Raw genomic sequence first — 13,614 nt, 5'->3', positions numbered from 1 at the left:
AAGAGATAAGAACAAGGTCAATTTACTAAGAGTGGATCAAAAGAAGAGCAGCACTGAGTATGAATAAAATCAGCTAAGGCCAAAGCATTCATTAAAATGCAATTAATTATGGAGAAAGTCCCTCCTGGAGAACATTTCTGGGCAACTACAGGTGATGGGTGACAGTCAGCACGGTAAGTCATGCCTGACCAATCAGGGTGCTCTGGCAGCTAAGACAGCCAACACTATCCTGGGCTGTACTAACCTAGGTCCACATTTTTCTTGTGCAGCATCTTACTAATAACACAGCAGAAGCAGTTCTTGTTGCTGTGCAACTTTAACTCTAGGCAAGCTTTGAATTTCCTAGCATCATCTATGCATATCAAAGTAGTATTTCTAAATTCACACTTTGAGCCTTTTTCCTGATTTCTCTGCCTGTGTTCTGCTTTCTAATGTTGGATTTCAGTCATGAGTTCATTATTTAGCCATGATGGTCTTCTATAAAAGATGCCTGATTTCCAAAGTATCAAGACGGAACATTGCTGCAGCTGGAAGAGATTGTTCTTGTTATAAATGAGGTCTCAACTCAATCTGAATTTTGTAATATAAAACAAATATTTCTAAAAGGTATAAAAGGCAAGTAAACAGCGCTGGGTGTGTGGGGAGTCTACGCTCCACCAACATGCACACACAAACATCAAACATTCTAAATATACAGAACATTGCTTTTCCTACTAAACGCAAGTATGCTTATACATATTTACAACCAGGAAAGGTAATAAACAATCCTCTAAGTTCCATGACTTACTAAACTCGAGTACACCTATACATACATGTATGTACGATCAGAAAAGGTAACAAACAATCCTCCAAGTTCCACGACTCAACAGTCTCCATTTTCCGCTCCTTTTCTTGATTACATACAAGTCTCCATTTTCCATTCCTTTTAAACAATATGTCTCGCTTTAAGTTGTCAAGCAACTCGGTCTTCAGGCCTTATGTATCCTGTTCTTCCCGGATCGAAGAAAAGCATATCCATCTCCTTTTCAAGGCCAATAGGCCTGGGTCAAAAGGCACATCCAGGTCAACAGGGGGCGTAACAGCAAAGGCCTTCGATGGCTGTAGCAGCAGAGGGGCCCATGGTGTAGTAATCGGATCAGTGAAGGAGCCCGCAGCTCCCTCACTGTCTGGCAAACCACATGCTTCTGACTGTGGCTCTTTAAGGCCTCAGAGACTGCTAGCCAGGTGCTGAGCAATCCCACTGCAACCTTGTCGTTTTTAGTTGCAGAGTCCCACACCTTGACCTCAATTTGGTCCCATATTTCAGGCTCATAAACTGTATGATTGTTAATGAGGAGAATAAGCTGTAGGGTTACCAGGACAGTCTTTGTTCCTAAGGACGTATGATTCCCCGTAATGCGCAACTGCTTACCAGCGAGAGGCAGTTGTGTGCACAGGTCCGCTTCTCTCAGCTCGAGCTTCTCTCCAGCTCCGGTGTGCCTGTTTCCAGCAACTTTCTGTACAAGCTTCTCTGAGCAGTTTGCTGAGTTTGGCCGAACCTCAAGGTTGCAGTGGGATTGCTCGGCACCTGGTGAGCAGTCTCTGAGACCTTAAAGAGCCCTGTGGGACCACAGTCAGAAGCATGTGGTTTGCCAGATAGTGAGGGAGCTGCAGACTCCTTTACTGATCCGATTGCTACGCCATGGGCCCCTCTGCTGCTACAGCCATCGAAGGCCTTTGCTGTTACACCCCCTGTTGACCTGGACGTGCCTTTTGACCCAGGCCTATTGGCCTTGAAAAGGAGATGGATATATGCTTTTCTTCGATCCGGAAAGAACAGGATACATAAGGCCTGAAGAAAAGGAATGGGAAATGGAGACTGTTGTTAGTAATCAAGAAAAGGAATGGAAAATGGAGACTGTTAAGTCATGGAACTTAAAGGATTATGTTACCTTTTCAGATCGTGAATATGTATAGGCATACTCGATTTTAGTAAGTTATGGATCTTAAAGGATTGTTTGTTACCTTTCCTGATTGTACGTATATATAGGCATACTCGGGTTTAGTATGTAAAGCAATGTTCTGTATATTTAGAATGTTTGATGTTCATGTGTGCATGTTGGTGGAGTGTAGACTCCCCACACACCCAGCGCTGTTTACTTGCCTTTTATACCTTTTATACCTTTTAGAAATATTTGTTTTATAAATATTACAAAATTCAGATTGAATTCAGACCTCATTTATAACACTGCATAACACTGACATTCTGACAAGTACTGTTCTGTTTCAAATCAGTTTAACACAGGACAAAGTTATGTGCTTTTGCTACAACTGTTAATGAAAAATACAAATTATATGTGAGTAAACAATCCCACTAAGCCTGCAGTTCTTTTCACTTTGCTGTTGAGGTTTTATTTTACTTTTCAAAGCAAATAAATTCTTCCTTCCCTCTGACGTTATAAAGCAACATTCCTTGAAGAACCTCAAATCTTTACTTCCCTGTTCAAGAATCTAATTTGGCCTCAGGGGGCAGATATCAGTAGAATTCTTCACAATAATTCTCATTCTGAATTACTAAATACAGAAAAAACTACTCTCTTAAATCCTGACTGCTAGTAATAAGATTATGCTTATTCTAGCTCTTATATTAATCAAGAACAAATATATTTGTAGTGTTGCGTACTGACATTACAATACATTTTAAGTGTAATTCTGTCATGCCACGTGGCTATGTTGATTTCCAACTTCATTAAATTCTATTATAATTGCTTTTATATTAAATATATATATATATATTCCTGCTTACTAGGAAATCTATAATCTTTGTCACTCAGAAATTTAGCTTTTCAATGATAAAGCAAATTGGTTGTGCTTCTGTTTTATTGATCAGATCTCAGCCTCAATCTCCCATTATAAAATTACTTGAAATAATTTGCAGCATCCAATTAGCAAAGAGTTGTGCTCTTAAGCGGAGACATTACTAAAAGGATTTGACATGAGACTAATGTAACTGCTAATAGAGAAATATGACCAAAAATATTTGCTATTAGTGTCAAAAGAATCATGAGATTCAAAGCTACATCCTTGGATGCCTATAAATCTGGTAGTCATATTTAATTTGTAGGATTTAAAAAAAAATAAAGTTTTTATTCAGATTTGCTAATTTATCAAAATGCTTGTGTTTTGCAGAGACTGTTGAGGTTTGGAAAATTCTTAAATTCAGATAGACAGGCATACTTCAACAACTGTCTTGAGTTTTGACAGTTTTCTTATCCAGTCCCTTGCTGAGGATTTTCTTACTAAGTAAAGCAGCTTTCCAGTGCTTACTGTTCTATACAGCCCACTTCAGGTCTTTCAGGGCCAAAGGTCTGTTTCCTTTCACAATGAATGTCTAAGCTTTAGGATAGACATAGGTTATAGCTTTATAACCTTTATAGGTTATAGCTTTAGAATCAAAGCAATAACCATATTTCAATAAATATAAGAACTTGTGATGGGATCGTTGACAGTGAAAGTTTTGACATGGATCTCCTTATAACTTCTCTTAACATGACCACTCAAAAGAACAAAAGCTTTTTAAATAAAAATGACAGTTCAGTTAGGTATATGCAATATTTTGTCTCTTTTTGTAGAGGAATTCAAAGTCGTATAGGACCTATAACGCAAAAATAAGTTTCAGGAAACTGCATCTCATGAGGCATTCAACTTTTTAAACAAATTCCTCTTTACACTGTTAAAAATTTACCAAAAAAAAAACAAAAAAAAAAACAAAAAAACAAACAAACAAAAAAAAAACAATCTGCAATTAAACCACTTCAGTCTCTACAGTTCCTCTTATTCCTAACCCTACCACTAGTTGTATGTGGGAAATGGGAAATAACTCCCAAAATTCAGCATGCCAAATGGGATTCTTTTATTCCAGCCTTCAACTTCTTAGGAATTTTCAAAATAACTACAGATAATCAAACTTTCTGATCCCCATTTCTCCCTACTCAAACCAAGCCACAACCTGACATGTATCTCTACACTTTGGAGTGAATATGGAGTGATTAGATACAGCAGCCTCCAGAGATGCCTCCCAACAAATCCCATGATCATAGAATCACAGAATCATAGAAACACAAGGTTGGAAAGACCTACAAGATCATCTAGTCTAACTGTCATCATATCACCAATACTACCCACTAAGCTACAAAATCATATCTCATAGCACCTTGCCCAGGCGCTTCTTGAACACCACAAGGGATGGTGACTCCACCACCTCCCTTGGCAGGCCGTTCCAGTGCCTGACCACTCTTTGAGAGAAAAAGATTTTCTTGATATCTAGTCTAAATCTCCCCAGGCACAACTTGTGGCCATTTCATTGAGTCCTATCATTAGTTTTCTGAGAGAAGAGGCTGACCCCTTCCTCATCACAACCTCCCTTCAAGAAGTTGTAGAGTGCAATGAGGTCTCCCCTGAACCTTCTCTTCTCCAGACTAAACAACCCCAGCTCCCTCAGCCACTCCTCATAAGACTTGTGCTCTAGACCCCTCACCAGTTTTGTTGCCCTTCTCTGGACACGCTCCAGGGCCTCCTGTAGTGAGGGGCCCAAAACTGAACACAGTACTTGAGGTGTGACTTCACCAAAGCTGAGTACAGTGGGATGATCACCTCCCTGCTCCTGCTGGCTATGCTATTTCTAATACAGGCCAGGATGCTGAGCACACTACCAGCTCATGTTCATACAAGCATCGATCAACACTCCCAAGTCCCTTTCCTCTTCACAGTCTTCTAGCCACTCCACCCCAAGCCTATAGTGCTGCATGGGGTTATTGTGTCCAAAATGCAGGACCCGTCACTTGGCCTTGTTGAACCTCACCCCATTCGCCTCTGCAGTCCAGCCTATCCAGATCCCTCTGAAAAGCCACCTTAGCCTCAGGCAGACTGACACTACCTCCCAACTTGGTGTCATCTGCAAACTTTCTGAGGACGTACTCAATCCCCTCATCTAGGTAATCAAAAAAGATATTAAACAAGATAGGCCCCAGTACTGACCTCTGGGGGACACCACTTGTAATGAGACACCAGCTGAACTTAACTCCATTAACGACTACCCGCTGGGCATGGCCCTCCAGCCAGTTCTTTGCCCAAAGAGTATACCTGTCGAGGCCATGGGCAGACAGTTTCCCCAGGAGAATACTGTGGGAGACCATGTCAAAGGCTTTGCTGAAGTCTGAGTAGACTACATCAACAGCCTTTCCCTCATCTACCAGTCTGGTCACAAGATCATAGAAGGAGATGAGTTTGGACAAGCACAATCTGCCTTTTGTGAACTGATGTTGGCTGGGCCTGATCCCCTGGATGCCACACAAGTGCTGTGTGATCTCACCAAAGATGATTTGCTCCATAACTTTCCCTGGAACCGAAGCCAGGCTGACAGGCCTTTAATTCCCTGGGTCCTCCTTATGGCTCTTCTCGTAGATGGGAATCATATCAGCAAGCCTCCAATACTCTGGGACCTCTCCAGATAACCAGAAACCCTGATTCTGGGATTTACATGTACACAGGTATTCAGGTCTCCATAGAAGGAATCAATATTATGGCAGTATACAATTGCCAGCCCTTTGTTTATTTATTTATTTTTGGATTCTGTAAAATGAGACTTCACTTCCTTCCTTCCTTAACTTGCAACTAAAACCAAAAAGAAGCCCCTCTCAGACGACACATCTTTCCAGCATGGGGGCCTTCCTCACTGGCCCTCACACAGTAATTTTAGCCACAGTACCCCAAGCTACACTCTGTCCACCCTGTGGCTTTTTCAGTTACTTTTGGTACAAATAATGAAGTAGGCAGCTCCTTATTATATGTGAGAAGGTATCTATCCCTGGGCAGCTGTGCAGAGCAAATTGTCCTGCATTACTTGTTAGTAGCATTGCTGGGGGAGATTCACCACAGCCATCCTTGCCATGCTGAGTAGGTATCTAAGCCACTGTGCCAAACATGGCTCAGCCTGTCAGAAAGGATTACAAGAGGTACACCAGCAAACAGTTTTGTCAAACACTTCCTCTGTGGCCCTCTCTTCCAAGCTCCCATTTTGGAACCCCAAAGACAGCAGCCCGTGAAACAGCATGTGCCTGCTCTGCAGCCTGCTCAGCTCTAGCAGTTGTGTCAGCTGCTTATTCTCCATGAGGAGAACTTGCACCATCTACCTGCACATATCGCCCTAAGCTGTTTTTTAAGAGGAAAGTTTGAGAGCATTTTCAGAGGATAGATCTTAAACTAGAAACCTTTAGCTCGCAAGGAAAGCCACTCTATTCATAGTGTCAGGCCTAGGCAGGAGGAATTCCAGCCATAACACCTAAAAGCCCTATCACTGCCTTCCACTCCATGGCCCAATGCAGAATGGTGGTCCCTTCTAAGAAGGGCACTCTTCCCCCCAGCCCTGTATGTAGCAGCTCCTGCTGCAACCTGCATAGGCAGTGCCTGCCCACCTGGCAGCTTTCTTAGGTTCCCCAAGGGGAAAGAATTACCTTGACAGTAGCTAACTCCCTGAGAGTTAGCTACATTTTTTTTGAGACAGGAGCCAACTTTACAGGAATACACAAACCTAGTCAGCCTGGCACATGGCAGGAATTTTCAGGTTTCCCAGGAGCCACTCAGCCAGCTCCAGGTGCTTTCCTTTGGCACAGAAAGATCATCTCATTCCTTCTACAGTGAAGGCTTCAAGGTAGCATGAGGAAAAAGTAGAACTCAAAAGCATCAACACCTGTAGTTTGCCAAGTACCAGAAAAGTGAAGTTTACAAATAGTGACAGCAGATTCCATTGTCTCCCTATCTTCCAGGTAGTATTTGGGGTTGCATACAGCAGGGAAACAAAAAACCCTCAACAGCCTAATATTTCACTGGGTCCAGAGGGGTAAAATGCAGAGATAGCATTAGCAACTCACATTTCCTCTTTGGAGAGTTGCAGAAGTCTAGGTATTAGTGGTACCTATGCTTACCAGCAAGTTTGAAGTACCTTTTAACTTATATTTAGCTTAGGGATGTGCTTTGGGGAAAGGAAGAGGCCAAAAAGTCCCAATTCTTGCAGTGTTCAGCAATAAAATTACAAGGTTGGTTTCAACAGTAATCACATCCCTCTTACCTCCATGCAGTGTCTGATGAGAACTGAAAATTTGTCTTCAAATCAGCTACAGCTTAATAAAGGACACCCTGCAGAACCTGAGCCACCATGATATACCCTTTTATTTTCTTTGCAAGAATGTGAGCAAGGGCAGCTACTCATATTCACATGCTGTTCATCAACTAAAATGTCAAATCTCTGACAAAACGAGTTTCTAAAACACAGGTTAATTTAATCCTTTTAAGTAGCCAAAAGACACTGATTTATATACTTACTCTTTTGTACATAACTATAGGAACAGATACACCTATTCTGCAGTTTTAGTTATGTTCACCTAAACAAAGGTTTGTACCTGTGCCCAGTAGGTAAACCCTCCTACTCAGTGGATTATCTATTCAGGCATTATTATAAGCTGCCTTTACCTGCACTTGATATCACCTTGATAATGTGTAAACTATACAACATATCATCCCAAGTAGTAGTTATAAAGGAAGGGTCACAATCTGATGGCCAACCAGCTATAGACATACATGCCAACCCCTTACAGGTTAAGGGAATGACAAAATTGTAAGCTGTTTATAGACTCTTCAAATGAATTAACTGTTGAATAATACATTCATAGCAATAAAAGTTATTTTGGTAATGGGAGTCTGAAAACTGATACACTTTATAAGAAGTAATTTATTTTTTTTTATCATACAGATATGGCATCACTGTTTAAAAAATAAAATAATTCTTCAGAGAGATGAGCCCCTTTTGGTTGTATTGTATTCCTACATGATTTAAAACATAAGAAAAATAAGAAAGACAAGTGAATGAATAAGTATATGAGTGAATGAAACATTAACAGGGAATATATATATATACACACATATATATAAGTAATGCATTATAACTTTAAGGATAACAAATATAAGTGTAAAAGGGGAGGGGATGAGTATAATGTGAAACCCTCAGTAAGGTCATGAGCAGCTTTGTTACTTGAGAGTTTATAAAGCAGAGACAAAAGGTATACACATACACAAAAATTGCATATAAATTTGTTTACACATGAGACAGCTAACATAAAAGCTGAGCTGGATATATCTATCTATACTCTAGAATTAAATGAAATCAAATTAGAAGAAGCATTGATGGTCCTTCACAGTCCCAATGCTAAAACAATCTCAAAGTCAACAATCCAGGTTAAAAATGGAGCTCCCATTAATTTCAAGATCTTGAAATTGACACCACCTTTTTATATGCTTTACTCTTTAAGTATGATATTATGATGAAATAAACTATTAAACACACTATAGATTCTGATAAAAAAGCAGTCTTCAGAAAAGTTCTGTATTAACTATATAATTTTAGCATTTATTCAGCTTCCAGTCACAAAATTTCCTGTGGTAGAAATTGTTACAGATTATACAAGTATCCTTTATCCCTTAACCTATAACATTCTCATAGGAAATAAAGATTTTTTTATTGTTATTATTTCAACAAAATGAAATAATTTTGATAATTTCAATAATTATAAAATAATTTTGAAATAATTTTTGAAATAATTATTTTGAAATAATTATTTGAAATAATTTTGATAAGTATCAAAATTATTATTTTGATTTATTATTTTGAAAATTATTATTTTGATACTTTCAGTATCAAAATTCACAGAATCACAGAATCACAGAATTTCTAGGTTGGAAGAGACCTCAAGATCATCGAGTCCAACCTCTGACCTAACACTAGCAGTCCCCACTAAACCATATCCCTAAGCTCTACATCTAAACGTCTTTTGAAGACTTCCAGGGATGGTGACTCCACCACTTCCCTGGGCAGCCTGTTCCAATGCCTCACAACCCTTTCAGTAAAGAATTTCTTCCTAACATCTAACCTAAAACTCCCCTGGCTCAACTTAAGCCCATTCCCCCTCGTCCTGTCACCAGGCACGTGGGAGAACAGACCAACCCCCACCTCGCTACAGCCTCCCTTGAGGTACCTATAAAGAGCGATAAGGTCGCCCCTGAGCCTCCTCTTCTCCAGGCTGAACAAGCCCAGCTCCCTCAGCCGCTCCTCGTAGGACTTGTTCTCCAGGCCCCTCACCAGCTTCGTCGCCCTTCTCTGCACCCGCTCAAGCACCTCAATGTCCTTCTTGTAGCGAGGGGCCCAAAACTGAACACAGTACTCGAGGTGCGGCCTCACCAGAGCTGAGTACAGGGGGACGATCACCTCCCTAGCCCTGCTGGTCACACTGTTCCTGATACAAGCCAGGATGCCGTTGGCCTTCTTGGCCACCTGAGCACACTGCTGGCTCATATTCAGCCGACTATCCACCATCACTCCCAGGTCCTTCTCTGCCTGGAATTCCCTCATAACATCTTCACCTTTCTCCATCATTCTCAGAGCCAGTCCTCAGAAGAGGTGAGCTGCACCTCTACAGCTGTGTAGCAACTGTTGGCTTTATTGCTGTGCCCCTGTGTGCATTACCTCCACCTGCTGAGACCTGCCTTACCCAAACTCTTAGAACAATATGATTTCGTTTAGGTTTGACTAAACTGGTAGTAGTCTCTAGCATTGACTCAGCTGTGAAGCATGAGCTGTTTACAAACAGTGAAACCACTAACCGGCTTCACTGATAATTTCTCATGCTTTTAAACCTTTTGAAGGGATAGAAGAAAACCTAAGAACAGAAAATATCCCAGAGCAAAACAACTCCTATCCTCAGTTTGAGTTGTTTCCATCCTTTTGCTAAGAAAACTGTCTGTAAGTATTAATAAAGGGAGCATCTCAATTCTTATTAAGCTATTGAGGGATCTAAAAAACAGCACCAAGTGTTGTAATGAAATATTGAATGATACTTTGTTTCCTGACATTACAAGAATCTGTTATACTTACTTGGCAGACGTTAAAAAGATGAGAATTACAGGGAAAAGATTGTGTCATCTAAATCTAATTATGCTTTTAATAAATTCAATATTTCATTGTTAAGCATGACACATTCCCTTTGTAGTCCAAACTTATTGCCTAGGCCCAATAAGAAAAAATGTTTGGAGACAGAAAATTGAGGCCATGACACTATATAAATTAGGTATGTCAGACACAAGAGGAAATGCTATAAAGATAGTACATGCCTGGAATGCTTTTCACTAAATCTAATAAAAAATGTGCGTAAAAAATGTTTCCAACTGCTGTTATTTTTGCTGTGCAGACAGCATAGCATTTGTAGACAATGTCATTTTGTCCTAATTGAAGACAACAGTAAGAAATAGAAAAGTGTTGTTCTATCAGCAACACCAAAATAACTACAAAATATTTCTATTATTTATTCACTGTTAGTTTTATTTAGTATTTAATATGGTGATTACTGTCATAAATTAGTTGCAGAGTTACCAGGACTGAAGCTCCAAAATGACACAGCTATGACTAAGACACTCAAAATTATATATAGGCCTTTAATGAAGTCTGTAGAGAAACCAGCTCTTGGCCTCATCCCAAAGGGATGCTGTTGTCCCCTTCCATGCAGTTGTCTAACAGCCAGCCGCTCAGGAGTTAGAATGCTGCAGTTTCAGCTCCTCTTGGTCAGCAAGTTCCACTGAGTAATGTTTCTGAATATTGCAGCCAGCTAGAAAACTAAGTAATCAGGTTGGAGAGTGAGGAGTGAGATCTGTTCCCAGCTTCTCCTACCTAATTACCAGAGGTGCCTCAGCAAGAAAGCAATAGCCCTAGGACTCTTCTATGGGCAGTAGAGGAACTAGGCATCTTCAGCGTCTCAGGTGAGGTGGAAAAAAATATGTTCTGTCATGGATTATGTAAGCCATTAATTGAGTCTAGGAAAAGACACATCCACAAAGAATATATAGAAAATAACACTTTTCTCTTCAAGACTTAGGAGAAAATAAAGCTATGTGCACTTGCAACTCCCCAGAGTAACTTGCAGGAATCTTTACATATCTTAGAAGTCCTTTCCCATACAACTTAAGACCATTGTTTGATTTTAAGGAAATCACCCAGATGTAAGATCTGTGCTGTAATGCTTCAGTTTTGGCAGGACTAATTATTCCGTGCTTATGTGTCCCACTAGAGAGGTGCTAAAACATTTTGTTAATCAAGTAGAATCAAGAAGAGACTTCTTAACTAACATTCTTAATTTGTATAGTGCATGTATTCATCCTCTGATCTCACAGCCCTTCCCAATACATCATTACCCCAACTTATTCAGGAAACAGAGTCCTCAAAAGGTAAAGTGGCAGACCCAAGGCCTGAAAGCAGACTATAGCCATGCTGTAAACAGACACTAGATTCTCTTAGTTTTAGTACTATGTCTAAATGAGATATGTTTACTTCCCCAGGAGTGTTTAATACTATTCCAATGACTGTGCAGTGTAAGTTATAAGATCAGTAGCACTTCTACCATTTAAGTTGTCATGTAAGACGAAGCACAGTGAGAAAAGCAAAGGGTCCCCTTCTCATTCTGTCACCTTTAATTTGATTGGGAATTTAACACTGCAAATAAATGGTAAGCTTTAATTTACTGGCTCAATACACTTTGTTGGAAAATTAATTCATTTGGGAGTCTACATCTGCAAAACAAAATTTATTATCTGTAATTAACTAACCTTTAGAAAAGCCCTTTTTTAATTTCCTCCTGTCAACATACCTGGAAGATGAAACCATTACAAGTGTTTGCAGAGAAGCCTGCTATGTCAGAGTAAGAGCTCAAACATTAGATGGATAATGCAGTTAAGCCTTCAGTTAATGAGTTCAGTCATTATATGATCTTTATTTGGATGCAGAAAGAGAAATCATTGTTGAATAATTGCATCTGATAATAAATGGTCCAATTTATGACTATCCAGTATCAAATTCAATGTAGAGTGCACTGTAAATTATTTTCTGTCTTTTTATGAAAAAAAAATGCTCCCAAGTTTAACCCAAAAAAAAAAAGAAAAAAAAGCCTAATTTTCTATTCTCAAAATCTTTTGATAGAAGCAACGAGTGATTTGTAGAGAAATCAGACAATGTAAACTCTTCTGTCAATCTCTAGCCTGTATTTTTCTATTTACATGATAGCAAACTACAGTGAGGTCTGCTAAAGATGTTAAATCACCGCACAAGATTTAAAAATGTGCAACCCCTGTTCTTTCAGTTGGGTAGAATATAGGTGAAATCCATGTTCTTCTTTGTTGTTGTAAAAATAATTGTTTAGCTCTTATATCAGCAACAAATGCTGGACAACAATGTCACTGTTTCTTTTCAAAGAAGAAATTTTAACAATATGACTAGATAGTTGCAGTTTTTTAGATGGGGATTTACACTGCAGATCAGCTACATTCTGTCTCAAAAGGTAGGGGGTTTCATTAGTAATTTCAGACACACGTTTTTTATTTAGAAAAAGTACAAGATGAAAAAGCACAAATGTTCTGTCTTCAGATATGATTCAAAGGTAGAAGTATACAATATAGTTCAGACTACTTCTCAAGGATTATTGTCAGGATAGGCTATTTCTCTCTTTAGGCTGTTTCTCTTTAGAGAAAATGTGGAGCAATCTTATTATAAAGACCTTGGCATATTTACAGAAACCAAAAAATATAGAGAGCAGACCAATGTATCTCATCTCCTGTTTCTACAGTGCCTTTGAAAGCAATAAGAGTGCTGGGTGCAAAAATAAGACTTCATAAAGAAGTCTTTTGTATAAATTGGATGTATTTTTAAATGCCCTAGATTTTAAAGACAACAATGAATAGATAGCCAAGATTAGCAAAGAGAGACCAAGCACTATGGAATCTGCTTGCATCATCCACAATGAAAGGAAAAGCATGGCATCAAACACAAGAATAAAATTTCAGACTATGAGATCTACATACACTTTTTTTTTTTTTTTTGACAAGCATGTTTATGCATATTTATGTTTAGGAAAACAAGGGGTTTTTTTTTTTACTTCAAGAGAAAAAAAAAAAACATCCAAAGTTTGGGAATTTCTTTACTATCTAGGACACAGGGATATCATGCAACAACAGAAAATGGTAACAAAATACAGAAAAAAAAATATACAGTTGGATGATTTCTCAGATATGCTTGAGAATACTTACTCATTTGAATTTCATACTTGAATTTCTATTTTTTGTTATATGCTCTTGAGCTTCTGGAATTTCATAGCAACTTAGTTTTTCCATATCACCAATTCCTTTTAAATAGGGAACCCATTTTGTTTTTATTCTGACAAATCAAAATGCCTATTTTGTTGTTACTTTTTTAGATGTTTTGCACTTAATTTGTGTATATTCATTTCTGTTTTTTGCAGCTGTTATATCTCCCATTGATTGTTGATAGGGTCATCCTCTCTGCATATCTCCCTAGTTCTGACCAAATTCATGATATTTTGTTATTAGTAAATTTGTTATTAGTATTAAATATTTTAATATCTATTAGATTTGATATTAGATTTGTATTAGATATTTTGTTATTAGTAATTTGTTGTTAGTAAAACACTCTAGATGCTGATTCAATTTAACTGTTACTGTACTTCAGAATAATTTCAGTACTCAAGA

Source organism: Aythya fuligula, chromosome 1, assembly GCF_009819795.1.
Source record: "Aythya fuligula isolate bAytFul2 chromosome 1, bAytFul2.pri, whole genome shotgun sequence".
Classification (NCBI taxonomy): Eukaryota; Metazoa; Chordata; class Aves; order Anseriformes; family Anatidae; genus Aythya; species Aythya fuligula.
This window is presented reverse-complemented; position numbering follows the sequence as displayed.